The sequence below is a fragment of the Suricata suricatta genome, chromosome 6, assembly GCF_006229205.1.
Source record: "Suricata suricatta isolate VVHF042 chromosome 6, meerkat_22Aug2017_6uvM2_HiC, whole genome shotgun sequence".
Classification (NCBI taxonomy): Eukaryota; Metazoa; Chordata; class Mammalia; order Carnivora; family Herpestidae; genus Suricata; species Suricata suricatta.
Window position 1 is genome coordinate 98822988 of NC_043705.1, and position 9318 is coordinate 98832305.

The 9318-nt window shown below is 42.4% G+C and overlaps 1 protein-coding gene and 1 non-coding gene across 2 annotated transcripts in view; one reads left to right on the forward strand and one right to left on the reverse strand.

Annotated features, from left to right (window-relative positions):
• Window positions 1-6383: 6383 nt before the first annotated feature.
• On the reverse strand, window positions 6384-6495 carry LOC115295058. Its single transcript, XR_003910291.1, has one exon. It is a non-coding gene; the product is annotated as a U6 spliceosomal RNA (small nuclear RNA).
• Window positions 6496-9000: 2505 nt separating this feature from the next.
• Window positions 9001-9318, forward strand: part of CCNJL (cyclin J like) — a 114648-nt gene continuing 114330 nt past the window's right edge. The window contains exon 1 of the mRNA XM_029942915.1: window positions 9001-9055. The gene's annotated coding sequence lies outside the window, so the exon portion shown is untranslated. The remainder of the gene's footprint in view (window positions 9056-9318) is intronic.

A 9318-nucleotide genomic window follows, 5' to 3' on the forward strand; every position in this document is an offset into this window, starting at 1 on the left:
AATGGGAAACACTAACAAGCAGTTTGTACTTCCCCGAATGTTTCTTCTTTTCAGTCACAACAGTGGTTTTTTTTAAGTTTATTTATTTTGAGAGAGAGAGAGTGGGGGAGGGGCATAGAGAGAGGGAGAGAGAGAGAGAATCCCAAGCAGGCTCCAAGCTGTCAGCGCAAATCCCGACATGGGGCTCAATCTCACAAACTGTGAGAACATGACCTGAACCAAAGCCAAGAGTCAAAGTCTTAACCAACTGAGCCAACAGGTGCCCCACGTCACAGCAGTTTTAGGGAAAGAACAGTTCCTCCTTTTTACTAATAGGAACAATGAGGCTCAAAGAGCATACATGTCCACAGTTACATAGCTCTTTTGGTCTCATATGAAAAATGGGGACAGTAACTCCTTACCAAACTGAAGTCTGAGTCAGGCGATTCCTTCAGGCCTTTTTGTCTGCTATCTATATGGCCCTCATTTATAAATTAAATCAGTCAACCTGTATTGAGCACCTCCTTTAAATCAGGCACTGTGCTTGCTGTCCTCAAGCGCCCCACAATGTGTGAGGGTAAATAGTCATGTTGGGGAGAAATAGGGAAAACTTTCCCCCAAGTATTGCCCATGGGGCGGGGGAGTTCAGATTAAGAGTGATATGGCGTAGAATATCTCAGGGAGGCAAGCTAAATGGGGTGCTATAACAAAATAGCACCGATGAGCCACTTACAAGCAACAGGAATTTATTTCTCATAAGTTCTGGAGGCTGGGAACACAAAGATGAAGATGGCGCCAGCATGGTCATGTTCCGTTGAGAGCCCTTGTCCTGGTTCATAGCCAGCACCTTCTCGCTGTGTCTTCGCATAGTGGAAGGGACTAGGGATCTCCCTGGGTCTCTCTCATGAAGCACAAATCCCCCTGATGGGGGCTCCACCAACATGACCTAATCATCCCCAATGACCGCCATCACTGTTGGGTGCAAGGATTTCCACATACGAATTTGAGGGGGACACACAAACATTCAGACCATAGCAGAAAATTTCCTCCGGGGTAGATTCCCGAGGGGACAGAGGTAGGAGCTGGGACAGCTACACAAATTGCAGGGCCCTGAGCAAAATGATAATAGGGCCCCCCTGTTCAAAAAGCAGGGAAATGTGCTGTTAAAAATGGTAAAACATAAAGGTTCTTTCCTTTCTTCTGTTGTCTCACAACTTGCCATGATTTGCTTAGCTATTTAATTTTCTAAATAAAGAAATACATCAAATATTAGCATGAATTTTACTGTTCATCTTTATATTGTGCAATGTCACTTTTCAATGAAATAATAAGAGTATTAACTCATATAAATGATCCCTGAAATTACACAATTCATGTTTCATAGCTCATATGTGCATATGTACTTAGTTCATACAATAACAGTAGAAATGCCACAGATAGTTAACAGCTCTTATTTCAATAACTTCTTTTTCTAATTTTTAAGTTTGTTTAAATTTATTTATTTTGAGAGAGACAGAGATAGTGTGTGTTTTTATTTATTTTGAGATAGAGATAGAGAGCAAGTGGGGGAGGGGCAGAGAAAGAGGAAGGACAGAATGTCATGCGGCCTCCGCCGATCAGGACAGAGCACAATGTAGGTCTTGAGCTCACAAACCCTGAGATCATAACCTGAGCCAAAATCAAGAGTCAGATGCTTACCCAACTGAGCAACCCAGGTGCCTCTCTTCTTTTCTTTTCTTTTTTAAGTAGGCTTTGCACCCAGCATGGAGCATAACACAGGGCTTGAACTCACAAGCCTGAGATCAAAACCTGAGCTGATATCAAGAGTCAGATGCTGGGGCACCTGAGTGGCTCAGTTGGTTAAGCATACAACTTCGGCTCAGATCAGGATCCCTTGTTTCTGAGTTTGAGCCCCACATCGGGGTCTGTGCTGACAGCTCAGAGCCCGGAGCCTGCTTCAGATTCTGTGTCTCCCTCTCTCCCTGGCCCTCCCCTGCTCATACTCTGTCTCTCAAAAATAATTAAATATAAGAAAATTTTTTAAGAGTCAGATGCTTAACCAACTGAGCCATCCAGGCGCCCCCATACTACAATTTCTATACCCATTCGTCCATCTGCAAACACTCAGGTTATTTCCATGTCTTGCCTGTTGTGAGTAATGCTGCAATGAAATTCTTGAGACGTGCCCACCTTATCAATACTCTACCTTTGGCATATTGATGAGTAAGGAAGGGCAGAAAGGAAAAGGAACAATGGGTGGCCCAATCCCTTCCTTTCCTTTGATATCATGAAATGTGGTTGCCTAATACAAGGAAGCAACACCAGTAAGGATTTAAGAGGGTTCCTTGTTCATTCATACTTCTTAAAATCCCATTGCCTTCTGTTATAGGTTGAACTGTGAGCCTTCAACACCCAATATGTCAGAATGTGACCTTATTTGGAAATAGGGTGATTCCAGATGTAGTTAAGATGAGACTATACTGGAGTAGGGTGGGCCCTCGGTCTTGTATCACTGACCGGTGTCCTTTTAAGAAAACCGTGAAGGTGTGGGCTGAGAATGCAGTTTACGCAGCTGCAGGACAAGGGGCACCAAGGATTGATGGCCACCTCCAAAAGCTAGGCAAGGAAGAAGAAAGAATCCTATCCAGCGTCTCAGAGGGAGCGTGGCCATGCTGACAGCTTGATTTCACACGTCTTGTCTCTGGAACAGAGAATAAATTTAAGCCCCCAGTTTGTGTACTTTGTTACAGCAGCCCTAGGAAATGGATATACCTTCTTTCTGTGTTCTTCAGATGGAAAGCATGGCCCTCAGGGTTGTCTCCGGAAACTCTCGTGCCTTGTAGGTCCACTGGAATTCTGTGCTCACGGGACATGGATAACATCAGATGCAAAGGGCGCATGTTCCACGGTCCCCTCAGACTTCATTTACAAACACAGCTTCAAAGATGAAATTCTGAAGACTTTCAAGTGGTGATGGTAGAGCATAAACCAAGCACAAGGCCGCTCTGAGCATGGGCCTGTGCAACTGCATAGATCAAACACCCATGAACTGGCCTCCAGTGAGAGGGAAACATTATTTTTTACTTTTGATCTTCTACCTTGCTTTTTTAATTAAAAAAAGCAATATGGGCCCGCTTTACAAATGTCCTCGGCTTTGAGTTCTGTTTGCAAAATGCTGCCTTTTTATTCTTCCTGCCTGCTTCTCAGACCTAATCTGTAGAGTTGTATCTCAAGGATTTCTAGTTAAGGATCATGAAGGATTTGGCAACGCCCATCTGACTATGTAGAGCACATAGCTAGAAACAGTTTGAAGGTGTTGGCTTGGTTTCTGGTTCAAGACCAGAGTGGTAAACAAAGTTTATGTCTCAAGGTTTATGGCCCAGATGTCTTCCTTCTGTTCCCATAAACGGAGCCAGCCTTCATGATTTGGGTCTAAATGGAGCAACGCAAACTGTTAAGATCCAAAGGAAACACTACTCAAAGTACATGCCTCATCTTCCTCTGAAAAGCAGAGTGCTTGAAAAATTTATATCACTGACTCCTCTGCCACGGCTGGGCAGGATGGCTATGGCAGCAAAGGCTGGAAACAACCCAAATGTCCAGCAGAAGAAGACTGGTAACATATCTCATGATGGACCCTTCCCTGGGATATGAGATAACTGTGCAGCTCTGTGGCCACAGCCATGAAACCAAAAGGAAATAACAAGGTGCAGTGGGATGTGTACCATATGCTACCATCCACAAAAGAGGAAAAAGGCATAAATCTCTATGTTATTAAATGCACAGATCTCTTCTGGAAGGAAACATAAGGCACAGGTTATACTTGAGGAGGAGAACAAGGCCTGGGACCAAGGTGAGAACACGTTTCACCATCTATAAGTGTAATATGACACCTTGTATCATGAAAACAGAGAGAGAGAGAAAGGAAAGTTAAACTGAACTTGTGATGATAGATTGATTTGTCCTCTGAGGACGATTGGAAAGGACGATGGGCAAGTTGTAGGTAAGTAGGATGGTCTTGCCCTAAATCTTTGGTTCCCAACCTGTGGGCTTCAGAAATTGGAGGTAAGAGGGGGTTCAGTGGTTCATAGTAAGCACTTGTAAAGGTTTGGTTTTGAATGAATGAATGAGTGAACAAATGAATACTTGGCATGGTGGGGGGTGTAGCGGGTGGCAAAGGGAACTCAGCTGTGCTGTTTCCCTGCTGGCCACAGAGGAGGCTGGTAAGGGCACTGACATCATTTCTACCTGTGGACAGCGACTCACCACCAAACCTATCAGTGCAATGTGTTTTTAGTCTTCAGAGATACTAGGAAAACAAGAGTCTCCAAAATGATACACAAAGGACTGCAGACTATGAATGATTTTTAGAATCTTCTTAAAATCACTCCTGGAGAAAAACCAACTTTCTGTCTCTCTCTCTCTGTCACTTGTCAGAACTCCTGATAACTAAGGGGCATCTGGGTGGCTCAGTTGGTTAAGTGTCTCTGACTCTCGATTTTGGCTCAGGTCATGATCTCACGGTTCATGAGTTTGAACCCTGTGTCTAGCTCTTCACAGACAGTGTGGAGCTTACTGGAGATTGTCTCTCTTCCTTTCTCTCTGCCCCTCTCCCACATGCACATATGTATGCGCGTGCGCTCTCTCTCTCTCATGCTCTCTCAAATTAATTAATTAAAAAAAAGAACGGACAACTGAGAGCTGAAGTTTAGGAAAAGAGGCACTCAAATTAGTGAATAATAAAGGCCCTTTGTGTACCCTGCATAGAAAAATTATAATACTGCTATGAAAAATAAAGAACAGGGGCACCTGGATGGCTCAGTTGGTTAAGTGTTCAGTTCTTGCTTTTGGCTCAGATCATAATCTCACTTTTCTTGAGATTAAGCTCCACACTGGGGGGCTAACAGTGTGGAGCTTGCTTGGAATTCTCTTTCCTTCTCTCTCTGCCCCTTCCAACTTCAAAATAAACAAAGAAACAAACTTAAAAAATAAAGAACAGCAACAACAACAAAAAGCAAAACAATACTGCAAGTCATTTCATTTTTTAAATATTTATTTAGTCATGAGAGAGTGAGAGAGAGAGATGGAGTGTGGGTCAGAGAGGAACAGAGAGAGAGGGAGACACAGAATCTGAAGCAGGTTCCAGGCTCTCAGCACAGAGCCTGACGCAGGGCTCAAACCCATGAACTGCAAGATCATTACCTGAGCTGAAGTCGGAGGCTTAACCAACTGAGTCACCACGTTCCCCTGTGAGTTGTTATTCAATGGAAACCCACTCTAGTCAATTTATCATGTGATTATTTTTTTGATAACATTTACTTTCTATCCTGGTTAAAAGAGTAATGCATGTTTCTTATAGAAAACTTAGAAATACAGATATCCTAGAGTAAAAAGTAAAACAAAATTTCCTATAATCCTACCACTCTGATTACACAGTTCATACTTTTATAGATATTCTTCAGTTCCTTTTACATGTGTGTTTAGCCAGCCCTATTCTAATCATGATTTATTATTTAACCAGTAACTATTCTAATAGTTCACTACAGTAAAAAAGCATGGTGATGAAATCCCCTGTAAATAAATCTTTATACTCATCGGCTTTTTTTTTTTTCTTTAAATAAATTTCCAGAACGCTGCCTGAGTGGCTCAGTCAGTTCAGCATCCAGCTTTTGGTTTCCGCTCAGGTCATGACCTCACAGTTCATGATTTTGAGCCCCATTTCAGGCTCTGGGCTGACAGCTTGGAGCCTGCTTGGGATTCTCTGTCTCCCTCTCTCTCTCTGCTCCTCCCCACTTGTGTTCTGTCACTCTCTCAAAATAAATAAATAAGCTCAAAAAAAATTAAAGGGGCACCTGGGTGGCTCAGATGGTTAAGCACTGACTTTGGCTCAGGCCATGATCTCACAGTTCGTGGATTTGGGCCTGCATCTGGTTCTGCGCTGACAGCTCAGAGCCTGAAGCCTGCTTCAGATTCTGTATCTCCCTCTCTCTCTGCCCCTCCCCCACTCATGCTCTGTCTCTCTCTCTCTCTCTCTCTCTCTCAAAAAAAATAAATGTTAAAAAAATTGTTTAATTAAAAAATAAAATAAAATGAAATTTCAGAAATGGAATAATTAGATCAAATGATATATTAAAATTTTTTGGTTATATCTTTTAGTAAGATTGGGGCGCCTGGGTGGCTCAGTCAGTTAAGTGTCTGGCTCCGGCTCTAGTCATGATGTCACGGTTCATGGGTTCGAGCTCCACGTCAGGCTCTGTGCTGACAGCTAGCTCAGAGGCTGCTTCAGATTCTGTATCTCCCTCTCTCTCTGACCCTCCCCTGCTCACACAGTCTCTGTCTCTCAAAAATAAATTAAAAACTATAAAAAATTTTTAAAAAGATAGTATTATAGTCCCAATAACACCATATATTTGTCATCCTTGCATGTTATATTTTTATGTGTCATCTTTACACAGGGCCATGCTAATCTTTTCTGTATCATTTCTATTTCAGTATATGTGCTGCTGAAGCAAGTACTCACATATTATGTATAGATTATTAAAATTTTTATTTATTTTGAGAAAGAGCATGAGTGGGGGAGGAACAGAGAGAGAGAATCCCAAGCAGGCTCCACACTGTCAGCACAGAACTTGACTCAGGGCTCGATTCCACAAACCATGAGATCATGGCCTGAACCGAAGTCAAGAGTCAGACGCTTAAACAGCTGAACCACCCAGGCACCCCTCGCCTGCTCTATTTTTAAAAATCCTCAACAAAGACGTATCACAAAGTTTCTAAAAAAAATTTAATGTCTTTGTGGTGAGTATGAACATTTCAAAAATGATCCTAATCCATTTGAATTCCTTCTTTAATGGCACACCTGAAATTCTAAATTTTGATGTGTTTTAGGTGGTAATCATTTATGAGAGGTTTAGACAGTAAGATCTATCTTTTGTCATATTTGTTAAAAACATTTTCTCCATTTGTCATTTGCCTTCCTTGTGACATCTGATATGTCTACTCCAATATATATACTTATCTCTGGCTTTCTTCCTGTGCTTTGCATCTGGGCTTTCTCTTCTGAAATACTGTACCTATGTTTTCTCTTAATTGTCTTGTGATTTTGTTGTTGTTTGTAGTTCTTTGGGCTTGATAAAGCTAATTAATAGATAGGGACCCCTAAAACAGAGGCCACTCTGCTAGCCTGTGCCACATCACAAATGTAAACCTAAGTCATTCTGCACTTTTCTGGAATCACCTGGCAAGGAAACCTAATATATACCGATCACAAATCTCCAAGTTAGCTTTACTTGTTTACCTTAGAAAATAGGACCTGCTAACCTTATAAGGAAATCTCTAACCTCTTAATGAGTTATGCCCTGCTTCTGCATTGCCTCTTGTAACATTCTATAAACCTGGTTCCTACCCAAAATCCCTCTGGAAGACAGATAATTATAATATCCCTCTGACTGAACCAGCCAGGCACCCCTACTTTGGTTTTGTCATTTGACAAGTTCTTATATTTATTTTGGTGATGGTTTAAGTAAATCTGTAGTTTTACTTTCTCTCCCAAATTAACTTAATTTTCTCAGCCTCATTTATAGAAGAATTTATCCTTTTCCACACAAAAGTGAAATGCCACATTTATCCTAAGATTGGTTTCTAAGTATATTGTATATGTTTCTAGACTTCAGTTATTCCACCAATGCTTATCCATCCACACTTGTATCAACACCACACTATTATACCTCAGCAATATGTTTTTAAAAATTTATTTATTGTTATTTTTCTAATTAATCCCTACACCCGATGTAGGGCTTGAACTCACAAACCCAAGATCAAGAGTCACATGCTCTTCCAACTGAGCCAGCCAGGCACCCCAGCTTAGCAATATGTTTTAAGATTTGGTAATATAGGTCTATCTTCCATTTTTTAAATTTAAAATTCTTAGATTTTCTCATGGATATTCTTCCATTTGAAAGTTAGAAGAAGTGTTACATGTTATCTTTCATCCAGCCCCATCTACCAGCAATCATTAGACTTTTATTAAAGGAGTTAATTTGGGTCAAGTTGGTATTTTCACCTTCTATTTTTTCAAGCCTTTATTACTATGGTTCAACTTTTATAATTTCTTCATTAAAAGGCTGCATTTCTCAGTAAGTTTATTCCTAGGCATTTTACACTTTTAAATGAGTATATGTACGTATAATATTATAATATAATATATGAATGTGTAATTTATACAATATATATACATATTTTACGTTAAAACTGCTCTTTAAGCTCCAATTGAAGCTTGTCAAAGCGAACTTAAAAATTTTTTTCCAGGTAGGGTGCTTGCAGGAAACCAATCAGAAACTAAAGCCGCTTTAGTGGTGGCTTTTTATTGAGTGCAGTTTTTATATCTGGCATGGCGATTATCACTTCACACGAATTGTATTATTTAATAATACAATATCTTCAGCAGGCTGGTGCAATTTTATTCCATCTTACACAAGAGGAACCCGTCTTAGAACGTGTGAGGAAGTTGGCAAAAATCATCCAGTTTGAAGGAAGGTTTGAAACAAGTCTTCGAATCTCAAAAAGTATCACACACACAAAAAAACCAATCAGCCAAGAGGACAGCCCACTGTGGTGCCAATAGATGAGCTGATTAAAGGGTGTGCCCTTTCGAAAACTATCAGCTGAATTAAAAAGACAATGCTTTCCATCCATGGTACCCTCCTCCAATCCAAGTCGCAGATCTACACGCTGTAGAAACATAGTAAATACCAGTTAATTCACTGAGCCTCCTTTAGAATTAAGGACTCGTGGGTAACAAGAGCGGCTTTTTCTGGAGCGTTTGTGGGAATAGTCCGTTTAGAAATCTACCTCCCGATCGTCGGACAAGTTTAAAAAAAAAAAAAAAGAAGAAGAAAGAAAAAACAGGTGGAACCGACGTAAGACTGGCCACAGCAGCGCACACGGGAGACAGAACTGTCTGGGGACATCCTGCCCGCGCTCTTCACGCGTGGTGCGCGCAGGTGGCGCTGCGGTCCCTGAGCTTCCCGCGCAAGCCGGTGAGGTGCCCAGGAGGCCACACAGAGTCTCCGCGAAGGTGAGAGGAAGCTTTCCACCCAAGCCGGGGAGGCGGGCGGGCAGGAAGCGGAGCCAGCGCCAGCCAAAGAAAGACTCCAATTCCCAGCCCCCCGCCCCACGGGGTGCGGGCCAATGGCGCATGCGCGTGGCCCGGCCCCCAATTCCCCCAGCGAGGGAGGGAGGCCCCCGGCGGCCGGGAGGCTGCGAGCCACGGCGGGACCCGAGAGCAAGCAGGGGCGCGGCGGCGGCGGCGGGGGCGAGCGGGCTGCGGAGGCGAACGTC